The sequence below is a fragment of the Mauremys reevesii genome, linkage group 12, assembly GCF_016161935.1.
Source record: "Mauremys reevesii isolate NIE-2019 linkage group 12, ASM1616193v1, whole genome shotgun sequence".
Lineage (NCBI taxonomy): Eukaryota > Metazoa > Chordata > Testudines > Geoemydidae > Mauremys > Mauremys reevesii.
In genome coordinates, this window is record NC_052634.1 from 24,607,862 (window position 1) to 24,635,422 (window position 27,561).

Consider the following 27,561-nt stretch of genomic DNA (forward strand, 5'->3'; position numbering starts at 1 on the left):
CCATCTTTGACCAATAGTCTGAGGTCCTGCAAAAAGCCTTTGTGATGTCACTGCCACACCCCTCCCTTGCTGTGCTAATGTCCTGCCCCTGCCCAGGCACTTTGGAGGTTGAGCTACTCCCTGTGGATCACCCCACTCAAGGAGTTGCTGTTCTAGGAAGCAAGCAGGCTAGACAGTAAAACATCAGCCGCTGCTCCCAATACTACACTCAGTTTTTCAGAAATTTGTTGACTTTATGGCCAGAAGAGACCATTAGAGCATCTAATCTGACCCCCTGCATATCACAGGCCTCCTGTATGACACAATAGCTACTTTTTGGGTAAACACATTCCAGAAAGGCATTCATTAAATGACATCAGAAGATTGTGAATCCACCACTTTCCTTGGTAGCTTGTTCCTGTGGTGAATCATCTTTGCTGTTGAATATTTGTGCCTTAGTTGTAATATGAATTTGTCTCTTTTCACCATCCAGCCATTGGGGCTTGTTATGCTTTTCTCTGCTACATTAAAGAGCCCTTTAATAGCCAATCTTTTCTCTCCAGTAAGGCCCTTCAACACTTCAATGAAGTCACCTTTCAATCTTCTTTTGATAAGCTAAACAGGTTGAGCTTGTTCAATAGCTCCCTAGAAGGCATTTTTCTCCAGCCCTCACAACATTTGGTGGCTCTTTGCTGACCCAGCTCCAATTTCACAACATCCTTTTCAAATGAGGACACCAAAACTGGAGGCAGTATTCCAGTATCAGTCTCACTGATGCCGTGCCATCTCCTGTGACGTTATTGACATAATCTGTAACTGTATAGCTCACCGTTGCGACCACTGTTCTATATTTGCAGCCAATATTATAGAAAGGTTGTCGTGTAATGGGTCTATGGAGAGGTTATGATTGGCTGATTAGAATTATGCTATCTCTGGATGTGTATCATTTTTGTAGTTGACGTTATGAATATTGGCTCTATGCTGCCCGTATTTCAAACTTGTGCTCTGCTTCCGGGGAATACTCCAGCCAGACAAATTGGTGTCAATTCTGCCTAGCCTGCTTGATGGCTCATTAAGGACCATCAGCTATACAACTGACCCATTGAGAGAAGTCAGATATGCCTTGTGACTCAGCAAGGTATGCAGGGATCTGCCCTATGGACAGAACTTTAAAGTTTTTCTATGCCATGTGCTGGATAGAGTGTCCTTGGGACAAAGAAAGCAAAAACCACATGGCAAGAGACTATAAAAGGCTGATGCCTCATCTCCATCTTGTCTTCAATCCTGCTTAATACCCCTGGAGGGACTTTGCTACAAAGTGAAGCTCTGTACAAAGGACTGAATGACCCATCCCAGGTGTGGATGTACTCCAGAGACTTGATTTCAACCTGCAATTTATTCCATCACTGCTACAAGCCGGAACCAAGGACTTTGCCATTACTGGATGTGAAGGGTTCAAATCCATGTGCAGATTATATAACAACCTGATCTATTGATTGTGCCAGCTCTTTTCCAGAGCCAAAGTCCAGAGTATGGTCATGGACCAGAGGCCTAGCAACAGTGATCAGCTAAGAGAAAGCTAGGGTAAACAGAAAGCCTTGCTTGCTAAGATAGGCCTGGTCAGCAAATTGCCAGGTGTTGGAGCTAAGTAAATAATTGTGTCTTATTCAGAGTTGCAAATTGAGCAAAGAATCCCTTTTCCTTTTCTGTTAATCTCTTCTGTAGAGAGACGTTCTTCCCACAGATCCAATCTTGAGTTTGAGAAGTAGGCACATGTCAGTATAAGATATGGCATCTTTCCACTTCCCTCCCAAGAGACCAATGCCTTGCCTTTAGACACACAGAAAACAATCTTTATTGCCATATGCTTTCACTGGTTCTTTGCTTTAACCCCTAGGAATGTACCTGTTGGACAATCAAAAGAGTTGCTCCTTTCCTATGGACCTCAAATCAGAATTCAACATAGATATTTTATACTACTCACATTTTATCAAATTATTCATTAAATGTTAACTTGCTAACTTGAGACCATGGGTGGAGACATTATGTAACCTGTTAGCCATTGGCTACTGTGCTATCTTGTCTTGGTGCAGAACCTATCCTGGGGTGTTGAACTGCCTACCCCGTCACTTTACCCTGCCCATGGAAAATCTATATATTCTATTGTAATCAATTGACTGACAGTGTCTCTGAGCCTAATATGCAAGGTGACACTCCGCCAGCGCTGTGTGTAATAAACTCCTATTCTTGACCTCTACACTGTGTAGATTATGTCCTTCACAGACATCTGCTGAATAAAGAGGAGATTCAGCATGCAGCACCCAGTGGTGCCTGGCTGAATGCGTCTCCTCTCCCCGCAGCTTGGTGATCTTTTGAGGAAATGAAGAAGAATGCCTCTGCCTAGCTGTACATTGCTTGCAAAAGAAACAGGTCTTTTTGGTGACAAGTGTTGAAAGGAGCCATTAGACAAATGTGGAGACAAGAAAACATCCCCTAACTGAACTTGCATCTGTGGATGCTGAAGCCACAACACAGAGTGCTAAATGCTATATGACCATGGCTGGTGTCAGAAGAGTCTCTACCAAAGCCTTTTCCACCAGCAGGGGCCTCTGTGCACATAACTCCTGGTAGTGTGATGGCTGCAGGCAGTGGAGAACTCTATTTTGGCATCTCTTTGTCGATGAACATCTGCAGTGGCTGTTAAAAGGCCTCTGGATAGTGGTCTTTGGGAAGAGCTGGCTGAAGAGCCTTCCTAGTAACCAGGAAATCCTGGCTTGGCCTGCCAGTTCTTCCTGCTGAACCTAATGTCTCTGTTGGCTCCTTTTTGTATCTCTTTCATAAAAAGAAAAGACCTGTCAGCAGAATCCTTCTAAGTAGTAGTTCAAGACAGAGAAAGCCTTCCTTGCGGCTAAGTCTTGGTGCCATGGGGCATGCCTCACTGCAGTGCCTTCTGTTGGCCGTCCTGGCAATTAGCTCTGGTCCCCTGGTGCGCCTTCATCTAGTGGCGTCTGGCTGCCATCTGTTCTATCATTAGGACCCATGTCGCCTCAGGACTTCAAAGTCCTCTTATGGACACAGCCCTCTGGCTGTGCCCCACTCAGTTGTCTCCCTCCTTCCAGGGGGCAGCTGTCCTCTGCCCAGACACTTGCCTCAGTGGCCAGCTGCAGTCCAGGGTGTAGCCACCTGTGTCAGCAGCGACTGAGGCAAAAGGGGTGCACCTCCAACCCTGCCATCTGTTTCTGGACCACTTCCCCACAGACCTAGCACCTTCCTCCGCCTTTGTATCAGGGCCTCAGTCTGGCAGTAGTCGGCCAGGAGGTCACCATGCCCCCTTACCCACCCAGCACTACTCTGATCATGGTGCCCTTCCTTCAGGGCAGCCAATCCTCCTTCCTCAATTTCCAAGGAGTGACTGACTCTTCCTGTGCTGAGCAGCCCTTTATATATGGGCTGCTCCAGCAAGCCTTCTCCTGATTGGCTCTCCCAATAAGCCCTTTCCTGATAGGTTGGTTCTGCACAGCCTCTGCAAGGCTGCCTTAATCTTTCTTCTGCTTGTTTGGGGCAGCCACCCCACCACACTTGGAAAGCAGCAAATGAGAAATCTAGAGCTGAAGGAAAGGTTACCATGACTCAGAACTGAGCCGAGGTTGCTGCGACTGAAACACAGATCACTAATCCCTATATGATCACAGTGGCTGGTGGGAGAAGCACATGTTAGAAGCCCTCTGTCAACTCAGCTGTGGCTTGCTGTGCACGGAGAGCCAGACACCTCAAGGTCTGCAAGTCTTGAGGGAAATGGGGAACGTCTGTACTTTGGAATTTGCAGGTGTTATCCTGAACCATCAAATGGAACAGTTGTAAACCCTTTGCAAGGCAGGCACCATGGCTTAGCTGGCTAAAGCACCTGTCTAGTAAACAGGAGATCCTGGGTTCAACTCCCAGTGGTGCCTTGTTGCATGGCTTTTGTCTCCTCTACTCACATTAGTCTTTCTAGGAAACAGAAGAGACCTCCCTTGGTATCCAAGTAATTGCTTGTTAAGGAAAAGGCTTCTTTGGAGAGAAGCATTGGAAAGAATCAAATCACAAGCCTGGAGTTGATGAAAAGGCTGCTGTGACTGGCATTGGCATGGCGGTTGCTTGACTGCAATTGCTGCAACACAAGAGCCTGTGCCACACGTCATTGTGGATTTGCTGGGGATGTCCACACACAGAGGTCATGTCACCTTCCTTTTGATTGTCAGTGATGAGAAATGGAGCAGCTGGGAGAAAAGTCCCAGAGAGCAGCACTGTGGCTAAGCTGGGCCAGGCACCTGCCAGGTAAAGTGGAGGTTAGGGATGCAGCACCCAGTGGTGCCTTGCCAAATGTGTCTGCTCTTCCCACCTTTGGTCAATCTTTGAGGAAGCAGAGAAGATGCCTTGCCTTGCAGTGCAGATGCTTCCAAAAGAAACCAGTCATTTTTTCTGAAAGTGTTGGAAGGAGGCACCTAAGAAACATGGAGACAAGGAAAAGGTCATCGTAACTCAACTTGCATCCATGGCTCTTGAGGCCACAATGCAGAGCACTGAGCACTGTACGACCACAGCTGGTGACAGAAGGGGCTTTTCCAAAGGCATTTTCCACTAGCAGGGTCCTCTCTGTGTGCAGAATTCCTCATTGTTTGATGTCTGCAGGCCCTGGAGATCACCCAGGCTTCAGTGTGAACACAAATATCTGCACCACAGTTTTTAGCCCCTCAGCTTTAGCTCCATGAGCCCAAGTCAGATGACCCAGGCCAGCCTTGCTGCCACATTTATCCCAGGAGAGATGGACTCTAAGGGTACGTCTCCATTGCAATGGAAGCCCAGGTGTGGCACACTCTACTCAAAGCAGCGCCTTGGAAGCCCCATATTCACCACTCTCATATAATGATGACACGGTTTGTACAAAGTCTGCCTTGTGAGGTATCATTTCAAAAATCTTGATCTGTTGAACATTAATATCTTGTTGGATTGTGTGTGCTCGGATTGGTTGGGAAGTTATGAAGTTTTGCTTGGTGTGTGTTACTGAGATATGTTATGAGGTGGGAAATGCCCCACCAGACTTTCAGGTGCGACAAGGAGGAGCCGGACTTGCTGCTGGCCCATTGAAGGGATCCACACTCCCAAGGACCATCCCAGGAACCGTGTACAATGCAGACTTCTCTGAGATAGCACAGCGACAATGGACACTGCTTGACCTACATCACAGCAAAGGAGCTTCCTAGCAAGTTGGAAGACACTATGAAAGGGGGGTAGAGACATTATGAATTGGCCTCTCTCCCCCACAACTCAATATCTGTAAACACATCCGGAGGACAAACACTGAACTGAGATAAATCAGAAGAGAATAATAATAATAATATAATAATACATTCATATCAAAGTCCCCAACCAGACTAGTATTGGTGTTTCAGCAGAAAATTTTCAGTCTGGGGGATTTTGTTTTCTCAGTCAGACCTTGCCAAGGGAAGCAGGGAGAAAATGTTGGAGTTGCCTCCTTCAGAACAGCTTGGCCTAGACACTAGCTCTGGTTCACTGTTCTGGCCTTGCTCAGGATGGGGGTATTTTAATTATTTCAGCAGGTCCCAGGGTGTTTGGGGGAGATGATGAGGATGTTACCTTTTGAGATAAAAACTAAGAAATACAGGACTAGAGAATTCTTTTTTTTTTAAGAAATCTGGGATTTAGACATTTAATCTAAAGCAAGGGAGTTCTGAGTTCCTGAGAAGGTTTTTGTTTGCAAGAAGCAACGTTGTTGGGTTTGTTATTGTACCAATGGGGGAGATGGTTGTCTATAAACGAGGGATGAAGACTAAATGTGTCCGATGAGGATGGGATTTGAACCCATGCGTGCAGAGCACAATGGATTAGCAGTCCATCACCTTAACCACTCGGCCACCTCATCAGAACTGCTAAAAGATAGACAGGAGGAGAAATCTAAGGCCAGCAGAGATAGGGACAATAAGGAGTTTTGAAACACTAAGTGGACGCAGGGGTTGAATGAGCTCCCCCCTCACATCTAGTGAGGAGCTGGGGGAAAGACTTCAGGAACAGACCGTGTTTGCACAGACACACCTACTCTGCCTAGCTATGCAGCATGATGGAGCCACTTTCCCAAAATGACCAGTTTTGGCTGGTGGCGGCTACAAATCACTTTAGGATTGAGTGGAATGAAATGTTGTTATCCTTCCTGCATGAGTGAAGGGCAGCAGAACATACCTAGTCGGTCCTGATAGCGGTAGGTGGGTGAGGAATAGCTTTATTGGACTGCATAGAAGCAATTGAGGACCGACTTTTCACAAACTTTTCACACTGTGCCCTCTTAGCCATGGCCAAGGCCCCCGGAAGCTGCGGTCGAGAACCAGGGCTGGGAGTGGGGCTGTGGCTTGCTGGGGAGAGGGGTGCAGACACAGGGAAGGGGGTCGCGGCTGGGCCGGGGGCTCAGGCTCAGGCGGAGGGTCGGGTGGGCGAAGAGCTGGGACAGAGTGGGGCTGAGTGTTGCTCCCTCCGTGCCCTCCATGGGGGCTGGCTCAACCCTGAGGTGCCCCCATGAACATTCCTCTGTGCCCCCCTAGGAGGCATGTCCCACATTTTGGGAATCACTCCCCTAAACTGACCCCTAGTCACCAAGCAGGGGCTAGGGATGCCAAAGCCCAGGGACAGGGAGCTTTGCCAGAGTGGAGCCTGCAGGTCACATGCTGGGGGGCTGACCCAGGCTCAGTGCTCTGGAACAGCTCTGAACCAAACCCAGGCAGAGCCCTCATCAGTGTGACACCGCCCAGGGGACGCTGTCACTGGGGGAAACCTCCTTGCCTTCCGCACGTCCTGGGACTGACCTTGGACCTTTCAGCCCCCCTGTTCCATGCCAGGAGCTTCCTGTAGTGAGTCACCTTAGCAGGACACCTGGGAAAGCCTTACACCCCCCCCTCCCCCAACGGAGTCATGCACCCCCAACTTACACAATCACCAGTGACTCTCAGCCAGCGCTGTATTAGTGGTCTGGAATCCAGACTGGGAAAGTTCTGTGTTCGCACAGGAAGCAGGAAGATTCAGCAACGTCCATCTTGGGGGACCCTGAACTCAGAGCCTGGGCTCTCCTGTCGAGTCCCCAACCCAGCAGACTCCTTGCTTCCAACAGCCCAACTCAGCCAGGCCCTTTCCCTCTTCTGTCCTTTGTTCTGTTTCCCGGTAACCTGCTCACCTGGCCTCCATCTCGTTCTTTGTTCTCCAACTCATCCCAGCCAGCTGGTGTCTTGCAGCAGGTGCGCCTGGCCAGCAGTTGCTAGGAGACAGAATTTGTGGCCATTGTCTGGGCCCAGGCAGCTGGACAGCAGCCACACCTGCCCTTTGGGGGTCTCCGCAGAGTAAACACCCTTGTCCCAGCACCGAGATCAGTGGTCCCAAAACTTTGAGGGTCAGGCTCCCATGAGCCACACCTGGGAATGGGGCCACAGCTGTGGGGGAAGGGACGCAGACAGGGGTAAGGGGGCTGAGGCAGGGGCCAGAGCTGGGGGTGGGGTCAGAGACCGGCAGCAGAGCCACAGGTGTAGGGCTGGGAGTGGAGCCCTGGGAGCCAGGCCAGCAGCCAGGGCCAGCAGCTGGGCTACAGCCAGGAGCGGAGCTGGAGGGTGCCTCCCCACACACTCTGGGCTGGCCTGGGCCCCAGGTCCATTCCCCTGAGTGTTACTTCATTCCACCTGGCGGGATGCACCCTGCGTTTTGGACCTCTGACGTAGATAATCATGCAACAAATAGGGGAAACTGAGGCATGCACAATATGCAAAACATTCTGAAAATTCCCACTTCGTCACAGGGGTGTCAGTGGGGTCTGAGCTGGGCAGCAGCACAGGGAGAGTGGGGAGGTTTCCCTTTGGAAAAATTAAACTGCAAAACATCCCCCTGTGTTCCCGCAAAAGTGTCTAATTCATCCCTTAACCTCCTCCCATGAAAATCTCCACCCTGCCCTGGCCCACAGAGACCCTCACCCAATGCAGATGTTTAACTTTTCTTATTTTTCCTTGGCCTTGTGCAAACATTGTTCCCATCAAAATGATCCAGGGCTTTCACAATGAGAAAGAGAAAACAAACTAAATCAAACCCAAAGAAACCGCTATCGACCTCCCCGCCACAGACAGTTTGGGTCTGAATTTTTCTACTGAAACGTTGAGACAATAAGACTCTCACTGCTATTGTCCAGAAACAAACCTAAACCTCCCATGCAGTACCTGGGACATCTGTGTCTGACCCATCAAGGCTTCAGCTCCTTTGGGAGATTTCCAGCTGCCCAATCCTGCTGCTATTCCAGGGAGCAAATCCTGGCTCCTGTCAGCATTTATCTCAGCCCTGTTCTGGGCATCACAGGTTTCTCTGGGAAAAGGCAGTGAATGGTTCTAGGTCCAGTGATCCTCATTCAAATCACCCTAGAACCTGAGACTCCTTCCCTTCCCCAGGCTGTGGGCGGGAGGCATTTCACAGAGCTCTCGGCGCTATAGCACGTGGCTAAGGAGAGAGAAAAGCCTCATACCCTCTGCTCTGGGTGCTGGGTTTAGTCCTGAAGCCTCTGCCCCCACCTAGTGCCTATGGCTCATCCCTGACCCTTGCTGCTGCTCCTTGCTATAGACTGTGAGAGGAGCGGAGGCAGCGCAGGAGCCTTCTGGGGATGCAGATCCGAGGCTTTGGGGAGACACATTGTCTGAGACATCAGAGCGCTGCAAACCCTGCAGCCACCCTCAATCCGGGGCCTGTTCCAGCCCTGAGTCTGGGCAGCCACGATCTCTCCCCAGAGCAGGTGCCCACAGATAACAGCCTGGAAATAGGCATGTGAGACTAACTCCTGCTTTCTGACAGGGCCTCCCTAGACTAAGTGGTGTCCCAGGCAAGATGTGTCTTCGGTGCACCCCAGCCCCACCCCAGCTCCATATGTTAAACCATTGAATACCTTATTTTTGTTGCATTTGTAGCTCATCACATGATTTTGATGCACAATTTGATGCATGATTTTCTGTCATATAAAATACATTTTCATGCTAGGATGTAAACCTGTATTTATTCATGCCATATATAAGCAAATAAAAATCATTTCCTTTGCGTATAGAAACTTTTAAATTTTGACAGTAACTAAAATGTGCTAACACCTAGCAATGGAACTGTCACCAGCACTGGGTGGGCCGCTATTAAATAGTGTTACAGTAGGAGACAGCCTTAGGCTGTTAACCCCAGGCCTTTAGTTCAAAGGTCACTTTTCTCGCCTTCCTCTCCTGAACTAAAGCAGTGGAGAGATCCAAAGGCTAGTTGATGACATTTCCAAGTGCTAAAATAGCAAGTGATGTCTGTCTTGCATTGGCCATTGTTGACTGGGTGAGATGTTTATTGAGAATAAGCTTCAAGGTGAGAAGCAGCAGCCCAAAAGCCTCTGCAGGTGCTGAAGTAGCTCAGCTGGGAGAGCATTAGACTGAAGATCTAAAGTTTACTGGTTCAATCCTAGGCTTCAGCAGACTCTTTCTGCAGTGGTGGGCTGTTTCCTGAAACACAGCAGTGCCTTTACCCAGTGCAAGTCCTCATTTTGGGTTTCTCTGCAGGAAAAGGCAGCATTGGCTTCTGCACCTATTTGGCCCACCTGAGCTTTCTTTCTTCTCTTGCTCTTTCTCAGCAAAGGGAAGGAAAAGAAGCTCCCTTCAGGCTGGAGTCACAAGGGTGACGTAAGGACGACTTCCTGAGCCACGGCTCCAGTCCTCTGCTCTTCCAGCTGACCCACTGAAGAGCTGTTGCCATGTTCTCCAGGTTCACCCTCGGTATGTGCCAGGGTGAGCACCACCAAAGTGCATGGAATTTGAGGGGCGGGGCAGGGCAGTGCACGGTGATGGAGTTTCTGTAGTGTAGCAGTTCTCACGGTAACCTGACATGCAAAAGGGCCTCAGCCCAAAACCAGGCAGAAACATAGTGGCTTCCTTTTCCCAGCTCCACATGCTGCCCAGCAAGGCGCTCCTCCTTCTGCCACTGGCCTGTCCCTGGGATAACCCCAACCCCCGCACGATGGAGGGTGGTGACATCAGTGGACAAAGTACTTTGGCATCAGCCTGGGGAAGCTTGAGGAATTAGGCCAGTCGCCTTTTGAATGCTTGTGGCTTGGCCTCCTCTGCCCTGGGAGGTTGGCCTGCGTGCGGCTAAGTGGGGTTAGTAGTAGCCACCATTTGTTCTGCAAAGCCTGGGAGGTGCGGTTGGCTGCTGGGAGGTAGAATCCTGTGCCTGCGCCTTGGCTTCCCAGGGTGGCTACTTGCAGCCCAGGAGAAGAAGTGGGGTTCTGGGTGGAAGGAAAAGAAGCAGTGGTGAGTCCTCGTGGGCGGCTTTCTGGCAAGATGGTTTTCCGGTTTAGGCTTGGGAGGAGCCTGCGAGCTGTGGGTGGAATTGTTCCAGTGAGAACCGCTGCTCTTGTCTCCCAGACCTGGGGGCACCAGTGACAGCTTGAGGGGGCAGGTGCTGGCTTGAGCGACTGGGATATAGGGAACCCAGCCTGCCCCTCTGGGTCAAGTCCACTGCTTGTCTCCTGCGTTGTGACATCCAGATTTAAATCTTCCCAGCATGTGCTGTGGCTCGTGTATTAAGCCTTCCTGGTTGGCCTGGTCATTTCCAAAGTAGCTCAGCTGGGAGTGCATTAGAGTGAAGATCTAAATGTTTCTGGTTTGAAGCCATGCTTAAGCACACCCTTCAAGCTGGGCGTGTCGTGCTGGGCTTTCTCCTGGGTGTGCAGCTGTGCCTTCAACTCACCAGTTTTCCTAATTTCAGAGGCAACACTTGCAGAGTGCGTGTGGGGTCATGTGCCCCACCTGGGTTAGCTATCGCCTACTACATCATGTGGTGCTGCCAGGCTTTACACCCCCCTAGGGGCCTCCAGGATCCTGACATCCCAGCACTTTACACACCTTCCTGGAGCCTCCCAACCCCCCTGGGCTGTCGGGACTGTGACCCCAACCCCACTGATGAGAAACAGGCCTGGGGAGGGGAAGCTACTGGCTCAGGGTCACACCAAGTGTCAGAAGGATGGATGGGACCCAGCAGTCCTTCTCCAGGCCCTTCGCTAACCACTGCTGCACACCCTCCCACAGCCGGGAATTACAAGCAGCCCTCACGGCCGCCTCCCTGCCTTTGAGAGGGAGTGAGCTCCGCTGGAGTGACTGGCCAGGGATTGGGAGTCAGGACTCCTGAGTTCCATTGCTGGGGATTTCATACTTTCCCGCTATTGGAAAGTGCTGGGAGAATCCCCCAGCCAAAGCTGCTCTGACAGTGCTAAGCAGCATCTGACCATTCAAGGGCAGAGCGCACGGCCCAGGAGGAGGAGGGTTTGGCTCTGGGGTTTCACTTCAGCCCAGTCTAGAGAGAGGAGCCCAGCCACAGAGTTTGGCTCAAGAAGACCAAGTCTCCAATTTGTTAAGGGCGTTTTGAATTCCAATCCTGTGCTCCAAAGTGCTTGGTGTCAGTTGCCAATTTTAGCAGCATGCTCTCCACTCCATTTTCCAAATTAGTAATGAAAATATTGACTAGTACTGGACCTCGGACTGATCCCTACCGAACCCACTAGGTGCACCCTCTCCGTTGGACAGCCAGACATGGAGACAGGCTCTTGGAGTCTGGGCTTTCAACCAGCTCTGCCCCCACATGACACTGATTGCATCTAGACCGCATTTCCCTCCTTTGCTTGTGTGAATGTCCTACGGGACTGTGTCAAAAGCCTTAGTAACACCGAGATCGATCCCATCTACTGTTCACCCACTTCACTAGGCCCGAACCCCGCCAAGAAGGAACGAGGATTGGTTTGGGATGATTTGTTCTTGACAAATCCATGCTCACTTGTCCTAAGAACCAAAGTGTCCTGTAGGTGCTGCTGACACACTGATTGTTTAAGAATGTATTCCAGGATCTCTCCAGCTGTGGAAGTGAGGCTAGCTAGTCTGTAAGTCCCAGGGGTCTCTTGGTTCCCCTCTTAAAGATAGGTCCTGTCTTGTTCATGGATGGGAAGATGTTCTTTTTCAGGGATCTCAAATGAGAACTGGGGCACAATACCTGGTTTGTTAAGGCTACAAAAATGGAGGGAGGAACCTCTTCTCTCCTGCTGGCAAAGAACCCCAAGTACCTAATAGCCAGGGACTCGCATCCCTGAAGGGGCTTTAGAAAAGGCAGTGGTTAAAAAGTTTGGCCCCGACCACTTCCTGTTTCCACAGACTAGACATTTTAGCAAACTTTAGAATTCCTTGGTGATAAACACCGAGAAACTCCCCTTTCTCCTTCACAGAGGGCTTTAACGCCCCTTGTCTCACTCAGGCTCACGACCGCCCAGAGTTCAAGAATTGTCCGTGTTCCCATTGGACAGATGGGGGGGAGCCTGAGGTGCAGAGAAGGGAAGTGACCTACCCAAGGGCCTACACAGCAAGGCGGTGGCAGAGCCAGAAAGAGAAGCCACCAGTCCTGACTCCTGTTCTAACAAACAGCAAACCCCCCCCAGCGGCAGGGATAGAGCCCAGGAATCAAGATGGTGGGGAAATTTCATTGAAACCATTTCTGTCAGAAAATCCCATTCAGACTAAACGAGTTTGTTTCTCAAAATCATAACCAGTGGGATGAAAGTTCTTTGCAAAAATATTTTGTTGCAAAACAAAAGCATCTCCTGTTTGTCACAGTGTGTTAAATTGTCTTGTCGCACACAAAGAGGAGACACTTAGATCTCGAAAATTAGATAAGATGCTTCAGTCTGAGCTAAGTAGTTGCTTCTCTTAACAATTTCAAAATAAAAAAATACAAATAAAATGGACTATTTCAGCTATTCTATTATGTCATAATCTGCTCTGAGTAAACGTGATAGGACACCTCAAATTACGCACTACTCCTAGTGACACTCTCCAATGTATCCCCATCCTCCACCTACTGTGAGGTAGGTAGGAGCAGATCATTAATATCCCTACTTGAAAGAGGGAGAAGCTAAGGCTGAGAAAGGAGAATTCACTTGTCTTAGGTCACACAGCCAGCCAGGGGCAGAGTTGGGAATAGGACCCAAGAGCCCTGATTTTCAAACAAGCCATCATATCTTGAATTTCACACATTGAATAAAGTGCTCCGATGAGCTCCAGACCAACAACAGTTCACAGTAATTATTCAGCAAGTATTTGAGGAGAACTGCAATGTTAGAATCATGAACTGCTCAGAGACAATTAATGCAGAGAAGCAGCAAAATTCATCAAATATATAAGTGGTTCTGACTTATTTACTTGGGCTTAAAAGAGAACAACAAGGACCGGAATCTCCTCCTGTCAATAACCCCTGCTCAGCCAATCAGGGTAGAGACTGAGGACGGGAGGCTGAGGGTTCTCACCAGAGAGCCCAAAGGATGGCCCAGGTCACCGTGGGGATCACTGCCTGAGCACTATTTCAGCCCCACATTTTTGGGTGGACCTCCCACACACACACACAGACACACAGACACAGACACAGACACACACACACACACTCTCCTGCTGTTGGGAGGGGAACAGGTGAAAGGACAAAAGAAGCAAGAGACGAAGAGAAAGGAGGGGGGGAGGGATGGAGGAAAAGGTGAAATAAAAAGGACAAACCCTAATGTCTCCAGTGATTCTAAGAGACAAAATCCCAGGTGCAGAATAAAATTCTGCCTCCTTAAGCTTCTGTTTTCCATGCCTAAAATTCAACTGTCACCAGATGGCTCAGACTGAACAGGTTTCAAACCTCGAGGAGGCTCTACCTTCTAAACAGAGACGGCTGTTTTCTAGTAAAATCAGGAAAAGGGAAGGAGAAAACTCAAAAGAGGTTCCTCCTGGCGCTCACGTATCTGAACCCGAATACTCTCTCAGTCCTCAAAGAGAGACCTGAGAAGGAGACTTGCTGAAGCAAAGCCACAGGGGTCTCTGAGGCTTCCCTGGCCCTCACCCCTGTCCTGCCTGGCTGATGTCACCACCTCTCTGTGAGGTCACCACCTCCCCACCACCTTTGACCAATAGTCTGAGGTCCTGCAAAAGGCCTTTGTGATGTCACTGCCACACCCTCCTCGCTGTGCTAATGTCCTGCCCTGGCCAGGCACTGTGGAGGTTTGAGCTTCTCCTGTGGATCACCCCACCAAGGAGCGTTCGTTCTAGAAAGCAAGCTGGATAGACAGGAAAACATCAGACGCTGCTCCCAATGCTACACTCAGTTTTTCAGAAATTAGTCAACTTTATGGCCAGAAGAGACGATTAGAGCAGCTAATCTGACCCCTGCATATCACAGGCCTCCTGTATGACACAATAGCTACTTTTGGGGCAAACATATTCCAGAAAGGCATCTAGTCTTCATTAAATGACATCAGGAGATGGAGAATCCACCACTTTCCTTGGTAGCTTGTTCCTGCGGTGAATCATCTTGGCTGTTGAATATTTGTGTCTTATTTGTAATATGAATTTGTCTCTTTCACCTTACAGCCACTGGGTCTTGTTATGCCTTTCTCTGCTAGATTAAAGAGTCCTTTAATACACAACCTTTTCTCTCCTTTAAGGCCCTTCAACACTTCAATGAAGTCACCTTTCAATCTTCTTTGATAAGCTAAAAGGTTGAGCTTGTTCAATAGCTCACTAGAAGGCATTTTTTCCAGCCCTCAGAACATTTGTCATCAGACTCCTGAACTTCAACTGATGTGGTTCTTGTTCTTCTGCACAACATAGCTCCTGGAGAAGAGGGATCTGCAAATGTACATTTGTATGATACCTTTGTTTAATTGATGAAAACATACACTAGACACTTAGAGGACTGGAACTGATTTCACCTGATGGACAGCTTCGCTAGGTTTTTATGCATTTGAACAGCGAAATGTTGAGTGTTTACATTCATATCAAGCACTCCTGCACAGAGGAGCCCTGAACATAATGGAGAATGGAAATGAAAATGTTTTCCTTTTTTAAAAAAAGAAAGAAGGTTATAAGAGAACACTTGGGTTTGAATGGAGGACTACTTGAGTTGCAGTAAAGCACTCTACCACTGAGCTATACCCCATGACAACAGTAATATGGAATCGTGATCTCCAGGACTTTGAAGGACAAACCCTGATTCATCGAGCTCTTTGCCATTCCCAGACCACAGGTGGTTTTAAAATGGGGTTTGATTAAACTTCTTAAATGTGGCAAACAGCACAGCTTGCACACCCACCGATATAGCTTCTCCCACTGACATAGCTGCCACCTCTTGGGAAGTGGATTAACTACACCCACAGGAAAACTCTCTCCCATCCGCATAGAGCCGTGGTTCTCAAGCTGTGAGTCAGGACCCCAAAGTGGGATGTGACCCTGATTTAATGGGGTTGCCAGGGCTGGTATTAGACTTGTTGGTGCCTTGGGCTGAAGCCAAACGTCTGAGCCCCACCACCCAGGACTGAATCCCTCAAGCTCTGGTTTTGTCCTCCCTAACTGGGGCAGGGCTCAGGCTTTGTCTCCTCTACATAAGAAAGGCCGTACCGGGTCAGACCAAAGGTCAATCTAGCCCAGTATCTGTCTACAGACAGTGGCCAATGCTAGGTGCCCCTGAGGGAGTGAACCTAACATGCTATGATCAAGTGATTTCTCTCCTGCCATACTTCTCCATTCTCTGACGAACAGAGGCTAGGGACACCATTCTACCCATCCTGGCTAATAGCCATTTATGGACTTAGCCACCATGAATTTATCCAGTCCTCTCTCTGCCCAGTGGGGAGAGGCTTGGTCCTTCTTTCCAGGGCCATGTAGTAAGGTTTATTTTGGCAGAAGAGAGTTGCAGTGAAAGGAAGTTTGAGAAACCCTGGCATAGAGCCTCCGAATATGTCTAGACTTGGCTTCCTGTGGCAGAGCAGAGACGGAAAGTACAGCCATGGAGACACTGCACACCAGCCTTGCCTAGCAGGCAAGAATCAAATCTCCACAGAAACACACCTATTGCTGTCTAACCCATCTCCCTAAGCCCTCAGCCACCACCACTTAACAAAGGAGCTTTTCTACACTCTGGTTCTGGTCTCACTGAAGGGTCATTTCCAATTGTTTGCTCAGACCAGCATTAGGGAAATGGTGCCCTGGGCAAAGCTTGTACTTTGGCACTTCCTCATTGCCCTGGACGATCCCCACTCCCCTTTACCGCTAGCTCCTGCACTCCCAACCCTTGCGCCTCCTTCACCCCTAAGTCCTGCCCCCTCCTGTGCCCCCTTTGCCCTTAACTCCCTGGGCCACCAGCCATTGCCCCTCTCCTGCAGCCCCTTCACATGGTTCCAGTGCTGGGGGCCCCGCACTTGTTCTCCTTTCCCTGGGCTTTGGCATCACTAGCCCCTGCTTAGTGAGTAGGGTTCAGTGGTTCCCAAAATGTGGGCGTGACTCCTAGGGGACACAGAGGAACATTCATGGGGCACCTCAGGATGTGAGCCAGCCCCATGGAGGGAGCAGCACTCAGCCCCACTCTGCCCCAGCTCTTCCCCAACCCCACCTCAGCCTGGGGCTCTGACTCCCAGCTTGGCCTCGACCCCCTTACCCCTCTCTACACCCCTCTCCACAACCATGGATAAGAGGGTGTGGACAGACACTGTGTTTTAGCCAGCTACAGGCACCATGGCTTAGCTGGCTAAAACATCTGTTCTGTAAACAAGAGATCCTGGGTTCAACTCCCTGGTGCCTTGTTGATTAACTTTTGGGGCACCTGGTATTTGCTATTGTCAGAGGATAAACACAGAACTAGATGGGCCCTTGGTCCATCCCAGTATGGCTGTTTAAATTATACTCACAGGCACTGATAACAGAATTATTGGGAGTTAAATGCTGATAGGTCAGTGGTCCAGCCCATCACAGATGACCCTCCTCTGGGACAGGGGCAGGTCTGAGCTCTCACACCAATTGGCTCATTGTGGCTGCCAGAACCTGTGAGCAGCTCATTTAGTTTGCACTGAGGGTTGAGTCCTGCTTTGTGCACCGTAGAATCATAGAATCATAGAATAAAAGATCAGAAGGGACCAATATGATCATCTAGTCTGACCTCCAGCAAGATGCAGGCCACATTAGCCGATCTCCCCACTCCATTAGCAAGCGACCCTGCCCCATGCTTCGGAGGAAGGCGAAACCTCCAGGGCCACAGCCAATCTACCCTGGAGGAAAATTCCTTCCTGACCCCAAATATGGCGGTCAGCTGAACTCCGAGCATGCGGGCAAGACTCTCCAGCCATACCCTGGAAAAGGTTAAGAATAACATATCATTGACCCATTGTACTATTTACCAGTGTGGCAATTTAATTAACCTATTGACTAAGCCCGGTATCCTATCATACCATCTCCTCCATAAACTTATCTAGCTTAGTCTTAAAGTCATGGAGGTTCTTCGCCCCCACTGTTTCTCGGTAGGCTGTTCCAGTATTGCACTCTGATAGTTAGAAACCTTCGCCTAATTTCTAGCCTAAATTTCCTAACTGACAATTTATATCCGTTTGTCCTCGTGTCCACATTAGCACTGAGCTGAAATAATTCCTCTCCTTCCTGGTATTTATCCTCTGATATATTTAAAGAGTGTAATCATATCTCCTCTTATCCTTCTTTGGTTAAGGAAACAAACCGAGCTCCTCAAGTCTCCTTTCATATGACAGGCCTTCCATTCCTCAGACCATTCTAGTGGCCCTTCTTTGTACCTGTTCCAGTTTGAATTCATCCTTCTTAAACATGGGAGACCAAAACTGCACACAATACTCCAAATGAGGTCTCACCAACGCCTTATATAACGGGACTAGCACTTCCTTATCCCTACTAGAAATACCTCGCCTAATGCATCCCAATACCGCATTTGCTTTCTTAACGGCCACATCACATTGCCTGCTCATGGTCATCCTACGATCAACCAGGACTCCTAGGTCCTTCTCCTCCTCCGTTACTTGCAACTGGTGCGTCCCTAGCTTATAACTAAAATTCTTGTTAGTCATCCCTAAATGCATAACCTTACACTTCTCACTATTGAATTTCATCCTGTTACTAATACTCCAGCTTACAAGGTCATCCAAATCTCCCTGGAGGATATCCTGATCCGAATTGGCAATACCTCCCAACTTGGTGTCGTCCGCAAACTTTATCAGCCCACTCCTACTCTTGGTTCCCAGGTCAGCAATAAATAGATTGAATAAAATTGACCCAAAACTGAACCTTGAGGAACTCCACTAGTGACCCTCCAACCTGACAGTTCCCCTTCAATACTACCCTCTGCAGTCTCCCTTTAACCAGCTCCTTATCCACCTCTGGATTTTCATTTCAATCCCCATCCTTTCCAATTTAACCAGTAATTCCTCATGCACCGTATCAAACGCCTTACTGAAATCTAGATATATTAGATCCACTGCATTTCCCTTGTCTAAAAATCTGTTACTTTCTCAAAGAAGGAGATCAGGTTGGTTTGGCACGATCTACCTTCGTAAATCCATGCTGTAACCATCCCAGCTGCCATCGGCCTCCTGCTCCGTAACCACTCTCTCTTTTAAAAATTTTCCATGACTTTGCATACTACAGATGTTAAACTAACAGGCCTGTAGTTACCCGGTCACTTTTTTCCCTTCTTGAATATAGGAACTACATTAGCTAATCTCCAGTCCAACGGTACAATCCTGAATTTAGAGATTTATTAAAAATCATCGCTAACGGCAAGCAATATTACTCGCTAGTTCCCTTAATATTCTAGGATGAAGATTATCCGGCCCCCGATTTACTTCCGTTAAGCTGTTCAAGTTTGGCTTTCACCTCCGATACCATAATGTCTACCCCATATCCTCATTCCCATCGGTCCCTGTATCACTATTCCTTAGCCCTTCATTAGCATCATTGAAGACCGAGGCAAAATATTCGTTCAGATATTGTGCCATTCCAAGATTATCCCTAATCTCCACTCCGCTCAAAGTTTTAAGCGGTCCCACTTCTTCTTTCTTGGTTTTCTTCCTATTTATATGGCTAAAAACCTTTTGCTATTGGTTTTAATCCCCTTCGCTAAGTCCATCTCCACCTGTCGTTTTGCCTTTCTCACTGCTTCCCTACACCTCTGACCTCAATAAGGTAGGTTTCTTTGCTGATCCCTCCCATTTTCCAGTCCTTGTACGCTTTCTGTTTTTCTTAATGACCCTCTGAGACGCTTGCTCATCCAGCTCGGTCTAAAACTGCTACCTATGAGCTGTTTTCCTTTCTTGGGATACATGCCTCTGACATCTCCTGCAACTTCAACCTGAAGTAACCCCAGGCGTCATCTGCCCTTAGATCCCTAAATATGTTAGGGGCCAGTCTACTTCCCTAACTAGTCGCCTTAGTTTAGTAAAGTTAGCCCTTTTGAAATCATAAACCCTAGTCTCAGATGCACTATTGATTATCCTCTCATTTATTTTGAAACGAATTAGCTCATGATCACTGAGCCAAGGTTGTCCCCACAACTATTTCCTCAACAAGGTCCTCGTTGCTCACCAAAACCAGATCTAAAATGGCATCCCCTCGTCGGTTCAGCAATCACTTGATGAAGGAATTCATCAGCTATCACGTCTAGGAAAAGCTGAGCCCTATTATTGTTACTAGCATTTGTTTCCCAATCTATATCCGGGAAGTTAAAATCCTCCATGATCAAGCAGTTCCTATTAGTGTTTACCTCCTTAAAAACATTAAAGAGCTCTCTATCCGTCTCTAGGGTAGATCCCGCGGTCTATAGCACACCCCAATCACTATCCCGGTGAGGCTCTAGTAGTTTTCTTCCCCAATGTGACCATTGCCCAGACAGACTCATTATCCATTGCATTGCTAGTTATTTCATTACATTTCACCTCATTATTGATATACAATGCTACTTCCCCTTTACCTTTGCATCGGTCTTTCCTAAACAGCACATACCCTTCCATACCTGTACTCCAGTCATGGCTACTGTTCCACCATGTTTCAGTTATTCCTACGATATCCGGCTTCAATTCTCGGACCAAGAGCTCCAGTTCCTCCATTTTATTACCTAAGCTTCTTGCATTGGTGAACAAACATCCTAATTTTTGCTGTTGGGCTCCTCTCACTCTTTCACCCAACTCGGTAGGGACACAGTACTGCCAGCATGACCTGTAGATCTAGTATCCGTCCCCTCTTCCTTACACCTGCCTGCCCCCTCTGGCTATATCTGTTGTTATCTTGTTGTTCTCGCCTCCCAATGTATAAATTTGGCGTGGAGAGCACCAGGACCTCTCCCAACCGTCTCCCCTCAGTGTCTAGTTTAAAGCTCTTTAATCAGGTGAGCCAGCCTCCTCCTAGAAGTCTACTTCCTTCCCTACTTAGGTGGAGCCCATCCTGTGAGAACAGTTGTCTGTCCCCAAAAGCCTCCCAGTGCCCATACATCCCAAAGCCCTCCTTGTAACACCACCTCAGCCAACTGTTAATCGTCACTATCTTCTCACCCCTTTGGCGCCCTTCCTAGGAACAGGTAGGATCCCACTGAAGATCACCTGAGCCTCAATTTCCTTGAGCGTCTTACCCAACCTGGCATAGTCTCCTTGATCCTGTCTAGCGAGAATCTAGCAGTATCATTCGTTCCTACATGAAGGATGATCAAAGGGTTCTACCTGCTCCTCTTAGGATCCTTTCAACCTCAGGTCCACATCCCGTATTTTAGCGCCCGCAGACAGCACACCCTTCTGTTTTCCGGATCGGCCCTGGTCACAGGCCTATCCACCCTTCTCAGTATGGAATCCCCAATCACGTAGACCTGTTTGACTGGGGACAGTGCGGTCTGCTAACCTATCCCCTGTCCCCTCGTCGCACGCTCCTTCCATTTCTATCGTCCCTTATGGTTCCTCTTAAGCCATCCTGTAACCTCCTGGGCCCAAACTTGGTGCTGTCTCCATAGACTCCTCCTCTTTCTATGGGACTGGCCGTCTCTTTTTCCTTGGCCTCCCACCATCAGCTACCACCTGCTGTACCCTTCCTCATTCTCCAAACCTTCATACCTGTTCCTTAGCTCTATTTCCCTCACTGGCTCTCCTTTCCTCTGCCTGCTTCTCACGGTCACATGCTTCCACCGCCCATCTTCCTTGTCTGGTGGTCCCCTCGTTGGCCTTAGCCCCTGCTTCCCCTTTGCCCCTGGGCGTTCCCCTTCCGTTACTGCTTGCCATTGCTCCATCAGCTGCCTGAACCCCTTCTATTCTCTATCAGGTTTCTACCTGCAGCTCTAGGCCCTGGATCTTTTCCTCCAGCAGCTCTATTAGGCGGCACTTCATGCATACATAGTACTGTTCTGGGTCCCCGCTAGGACCAGGTACATACCACAGCTGCTGCATGCTCTCATCCTCGGTGTGTCCTCCAGGGCTTGGCTCATGCTGTCCCGGCCTCGCTGGTGCTTGTACCTGGGGGACACAGGGACACTGCACCGCCCCTTCCACCTCCCCTGCAAACTCCCACTCAAACCTCCTGTTAGCCGCCCTGTTGGCCGGCTCCTGGGCCGCTGCGATCAGCTGTGCCGCTGCCTGGCTGGGCGGCCACTTTATAGGCCCTCCTCCGCCTAGCTCCGCCCCTAATCAGGGCTCAGCAGTCTGCCCTGACAGAGAGAGACACAAGCACCCCAAAGACAGACGCAAACACAAAATACCTGGCTCCTCCAATGGGAACTCCCACCAAAACTCCCCTGTTTGCCGCCCTGTGGGCGGGCCCCTGGGCCGCGGCGATCTGCGGTGCCGCTGCCTGGCGGGGCGGCCGCTTTTATAGGCCCCCCCCTCCGCCTAGCTCCGCCCCCTAATCAGGGCTCAGCAGTCTGCCCCGACAGAGAGACACAAGCACCCCAAAGACAGACGCAAACACAAAATACCTGGCTCCTCCAATGGGAACTCCCACTCAAACTCCTGTTAGCCGCCCTGTTGGCCGGCTCCTGGGCCGCTGCGATCAGCTGTGCCGCTGCCTGGCTGGGCGGCCGCTTTTATAGGCCCCCTCCTCCGCCTAACTCCGCCCCCTAATCAGGGCTCAGCAGTCTGCCCCGACAGAGAGAGACACAAGCACCCCAAAGACAGACGCAAACACAAAATACCTGCCTCCTCCAATGGGAACTCCCACTCAAAACTCCCTGTTAGCCGCCCTGTTGGCCGGCCCTGGGCCGCTGCGATCAGCTGTGCCGCTGCCTGGCTGGGCGGCCGCTTTATAGGCCCCCTCCTCCGCCTAGCTCCGCCCCCTAATCAGGGCTCAGCAGTCTGCCCCGACAGAGAGAGACACAAGCACCCCAAAGACAGACGCAAACACAAAATACCTGGCTCCTCCAATGGGAACTCCCACTCAAAACTCCCCTGTTAGCCGCCCTGTTGGCCGGCTCCTGGGCGTGTGTGAGAATGAAAATCCTAAACCGCCCTTTGAAATAACGAATGCAGCAGGACGTGTTATTGTCTCTGCCCCAAAGCAGACAGACCAATGGAGAAATGCCATGAGTCCAGGGTAATACTCCCCTGCCATTTTACCTTGTTTGCTTGCTAACTCCCTCCCAACCTTGAGGGCTCCTAGATCCTGATATTGAGCTTGAGCTGAGATGTCTACGGTGCAAATTAACCACCCCATGGCCCTAGCCTGGGAGCCTGCACTGGCACGGGACAGCCGTGGGTGTTTCATTGCAGTGTGGACACAGCCTAGCATTATGTCTACACTGCCATTAACACACCCAAGTCACTATTCTCAAACCCTGGGTCAGTTGATTCAGGCTTGTGGGGCTTGTGCTGCAGGGTTATAAAATTACAGTGTAGACACTTGGGCTTGAGACCAACCTCTGAGACCCCACGAGGGGTGAGGGTCTCCGAGCCTGGGCTCCAGTCTGAGCCCCAGGACCCCAAATCTGATCATCCAGGCCAGCTGGGCCACAGGGATTTTGTCACAGAATAGATGCCCTCTCAGGGTATGTCTACACTGCAATGTAAGCCCAGGTTAGCAGAAGTCATGTCAGCAGCCCCAACACATAAACATAAACCATGAGGGAAAGACCCACCCCCAAATAAGCTGGGCAGTGTCCTTCTCCCTACGGTCTGTAAGTCCAGCAACCAAACGTCCTTTAACATGAGCCATTCCTGCTCTGCACCCCACTCACAGCTGTTGTCCTTAGTCAGAGCAAGCCCAGAGGTGCCTCTGTACAGTTCACCTGCCATCCTGGGTGGAAAAGGGGAAACTAAGAAGGCCCTGTACTCACTATGTTGTCTAGGGACTCACTCATCCCTCCCCAGCCCCCTGTCCTAAAGTTGGTCTAACACCTACATTTTAGTATTGGGACCCAGACCCTGGCCCACTTGGCTTTGGAACCCCTGTCCCTTGCCTAGCAAGTGCTCTTGAATTGAGGGTGAGTCCTCAATCGGGGTCTGCTAAGCACAGTTGTGCTGCCTCGATTCACACAAGGATAACAACCCTTTATTTCTCCTGCCCCTATAACATGGAGACTGGGAATCCAACACCAGCCACAAGTGATCATTTCGGCAAGCAACCCAACCTATTTCTAACATACTGTAAAATCCACATGCAGACTCATACACGAAACCTTGCAAGAAAATCTCCCTGAGGGGGTCTGAAGCACCTGCTGCTGGAGGGAAGGAGGGAGCTGTGGGTTGGGATTGAGGAGCAGCGTGAGGAGCAGGGGCCTGTGGGTGGGGATTGAGGGGCACTGGGAATAGGAGGGGCTGTGGGTAGGGATTGAGGGGCACTGGGAATAGGAGGGGCTGTGGGTTGGGATTGAGGGGCACTGGGAATAGGAGGGGCTGTGGGTTGGGACAGAGGAGAAGGGTGAAGCGGAGCAGGCTCTGGTTGGGAGTGAGGAGCAGTGAGCATAGGAGGGACTGAGGGTTGGGATTGAGGGGCACTGGGAAAAGAGGGGACATGGGTTTAGGCTGAAGAGCATCTTCATTTGGGGATCCATCAGGAAAGGGGAAGGCAGCAGGTGATTCTAATTCCTTAGGATATTCTGTGTGTTTGTACGTGTGTGTGTGCAGGGAAGGAACATGCTATATGTCCAGAGGCCTTTATTCCTCCAGGCTGCAAGGACAGAGGGGCTGTCAGGAAGTTGCCCCTTCAAACCCACACACAAAAAGGCCCTTCTGAGGATAGGGAAAATCCTGCAGAGAGAAAACAATATCAAAGAGGACTCCAGCAAGACAGCTGAAGATCTTGGTGAGTTGTTTATCACCTGACCAGGGACTTGAACCCTGGACCTCAGATTAAAAGTCTGATGCTCTGCCAACTGAGCTAGCCAGGCTCACAAAGCAAAAGAGCAAGTTGGTGCAGAGGAGAAACTAGTCAAGAAAACAAGAGCGGGAAACAATAGGGGAAACCTGCTGCCTCTCTGGCCTGGTCAACACTATGAGTTTATATCCAATTTAGCAGCGTTAAATCGCATTAACCCTGCACCCGTCCACACAACGAAGGCCTTTATATCGATATAAAGGGCTCTTAATACCAGTATCTGTACTACTCCCCGACGAGGGGAGTAGCTCTGAAATCAGTATTGCTATTTCGGATTAGGTTAGTGTGGCTGCAATTTGATGGTATTTACTGGGGCGCTATCCCACAGTGCACCATTGTGACCGCTCTGGACAGCAATCTGAACTCAGATGCACTGGCCAGGTAGACAGGAAAAGCCCCAAGAACTTTTGAATTTAATTTCCTGTTTGCCCAGCTTGGAGAGCTCATCAGCACAGGTGACCATGCAGTCCCAGAATCAAAAAAAAGCTCCAGCATGGACCGTACGGGAGATACTGAAGCTAATCTCTGTATGGGGAGATGACTCTGTTCTATCAGAACTCCGTTCCAAAAGACAAATGCCAAAAGTTGAAAAATCCTCAAGGCTATGATGGACAGAGGCCACAACAGGGACTCAACACAGTGCTGAAACTTAAGTAGCTGAGACAAGCGTACCAGAAAGCCAAAGAATGAAATGGACGATCACGGAGGGAGGGACGACTGACGACTGTAGCTATCCCACAGTTCCCGCACTCTCCAAACACCCTTTGAATTCTTGGCTGAGTTCCCAAGCCTGAAGGGTCACAAACATTCTTATGGGTGGTTCAGGTATATGTCGTTCACCCCACCCCCACCCCGTGAAAGCAAAGGGGAAAATCATTTCGCCTTTTTCAATGTCACCAGATGTCTACTGGATGCTCCTGGCAGACGCTGGTGCTGCAAAGCAGCATCCCCATCCCTTCCCTTCCCTTCCAGATGGCAGACGGTACAGTAGGGCTGGTATCCGTCATCGTTGTACCGTGAGTGCTCCTGGCTGGCCTCGTGAGGTCGGCCGGGGGTGCCTGGGCAAAATGGGAATGACTCCCAGGTCATTCTCTTCTTGCTTGTCTAATGGAGATTCAGTCCTGCCTGGAATATCATAGCAGCTGGAGGCTGCCCTCCCTCCCGCTTTGAGCTCTACTTGAAGAGGCAATAAAGTCAGTGTTGTTTCAAATTCCTGCGTTCTTTATTACTTCATCACACAAATGGGGGATAACTGCCACGGTAGCCCAGGAGGTGGAGGAGGAGGGAAGCAATGGGTGGGGTTGTTGCAGGGCACCCCTAGAATGGCATGCAGCTCATCATTTCTGCGGGATGTCTGGGGCTCTGACCCGGAGCGGCCGTTTGCCTCTCTGGTTCTTTAGCAGGCTTGCCCGATAGTCTAGACAGGACTGACTCTCCTTTAGACAAAATCTTATGGAAGGGAAATGACCTGGGGAGTCATTCCCATTTTGTCCATACGCCCCCGGCCGACCTTCACTGAGGCCAGCCAGGAGCACCCATGACAGCAGCAAACGATACAGTATAACTGGTCACTGTCATTGTCAACTTGCAAAGCAGCAGACGGGACGGTATGGCTGGTAACCATCTTCCTAACTTGCAAAAGGCAAGGGGATGCTGCTGTAGCGCTGCAGTACCACGCCTGTCAGCACCATCCAGTAGAGATACAGTGACAGTGAAAAAGGCTGAATGGGCTCCATGGTTGCTGTATATGGCGTCTGCCCAGGCAATCCAGGAAAAGGGAGCAAAATGATTGTCTGCCGTTGTTTACAGAGGGAGGATTGACTGACGACATTTACCCAGAATCACCCACGACACTGGTTTTGCCCCATCAGGCATTGGCACCTCAACCCAGAATTCCAATGGGCGGAGAGACTGCGGAACTATGGGAGAGCTACCCACAGTGCAACACTCCGGTAATGGACACTAGCCTTGGTACAAGGACGCACACCGCCGAATTAATGTGCTTAGTGGGGCCACGTCCACTGACTGTATACAATCTGTTTCCAAATACAGGCTTCTGTAAAATCAGAATAATCCTACATCTTAGACATACTCCTGTGATTAACAACTTTGGTGGCTAATTGAAAGGCTGATGGTTCAAACCTGCGAAGATGGCGTTGTTGTTTTTAAGTGATGAGAATCCAGTACATTTTAACAGGCAGAAAATCTCCTCAATGCTGCTGTAGCCTCATTGGGCAAGCATAAGGGGGACTTTTGCCAGATGCATTGGTGGTATAGTGGTGAGCATAGCTGCTTTCCAAGCAGTTGACCTGGGTTCAATTCCCAGCCAGTGCAGTGATGTGATGTTTTCATCTGGGTATTGGTTTAATTTCAGTCACATTGTATCAGTTTATCAATGGAATGAGAGAATCAATGTCCTGCAGGTCATTCAACACACAATGGAGGAAGAAAGAGGGCGGGACTATACAATGAGCTGTTGAAGTTATCCTGGTATTACAATGTTTGGTTTATTTTTTTTAAATTTCTTTACTTCCCTCCCTTTTAGACTCAGAGCCTTAAGGTCAGAAGGGACCAGTGTGATCATCTAGACTGACCTGCTGCACCTTGCAGGCCAAAAGACCCCACCCACCCACTCCTGTAATAGACCCGGGAGGAGGCAGCTCTGTGCTCTGCCCCTACCCCAGGCAGCACATGGAGGCCCTCTGCTCCTCCCCATGGGTGTGCAGAGATGTGCCAGCAGCACTGAGGTGGCTCCTGCCCACTCTGCCTCCATCCTCCGTGCCACTCCCAGAAATGGCCGGCATGTCCCAGCATCCCCTGGGGCATGGGGAGTGTCTCCATTCACTGCCCCTGCCCCGAGTACCAACTCCGCGGCCCCCATTGGCCAGGAACTGCAGCCAATGGGAGCTCTGGCAGCGCCTGCAGGGAGCAGCACACGGAGATCCCCTGACCCCGCCCACCTAGGAGCTGCTGCCAGAGGGTTGTGTGTACCAGTCACTTTGGGAGCTGCAGTGCCCGGGGTAAGCGCCACCCTCCTGCACCCCAACCCCTCCCCAGCGCAGAGCCCGCACCCTGCACCCAAATTTACTCCTTCCTTTCACCCAGAACCATCCTTCGTCTCCTGGGCTGCAAGTAGCCATCCCTGGAAGCCAAGAGGCAGGCACAGGATTCTACCTCCCAGCAGCCAACTACACCTCCCAGGCTTTGCAGAACGAAGGGTGACACTCTACTAACCCCACTTAGCCACACTGAGGCGCTTAGCTTCTGCCCTGCCTTCCTCAGCTCGACTTTCCTCTTTTGCCCCATTCCTGCCTCACTCCCTCCTTTGGCAAGTCACACAGAA

General features: G+C 49.9%; 4 non-coding genes across 4 annotated transcripts; 2 read left to right on the forward strand and 2 right to left on the reverse strand.

Annotated features, from left to right (window-relative positions):
- Window positions 1-3,855: 3,855 nt before the first annotated feature.
- Window positions 3,856-3,929, forward strand: TRNAT-AGU. Its single transcript has one exon. It is a non-coding gene; the product is annotated as a tRNA-Thr (tRNA).
- A 1,891-nt stretch (window positions 3,930-5,820) lies between these two features.
- On the reverse strand, window positions 5,821-5,902 carry TRNAS-GCU. The gene has a single exon. It is a non-coding gene; the product is annotated as a tRNA-Ser (tRNA).
- Window positions 5,903-24,159: 18,257 nt separating this feature from the next.
- Window positions 24,160-24,231, reverse strand: TRNAK-UUU. Its single transcript has one exon. It is a non-coding gene; the product is annotated as a tRNA-Lys (tRNA).
- A 2,249-nt stretch (window positions 24,232-26,480) lies between these two features.
- TRNAG-UCC lies at window positions 26,481-26,552 on the forward strand. Its single transcript has one exon. It is a non-coding gene; the product is annotated as a tRNA-Gly (tRNA).
- Window positions 26,553-27,561: the final 1,009 nt, after the last annotated feature.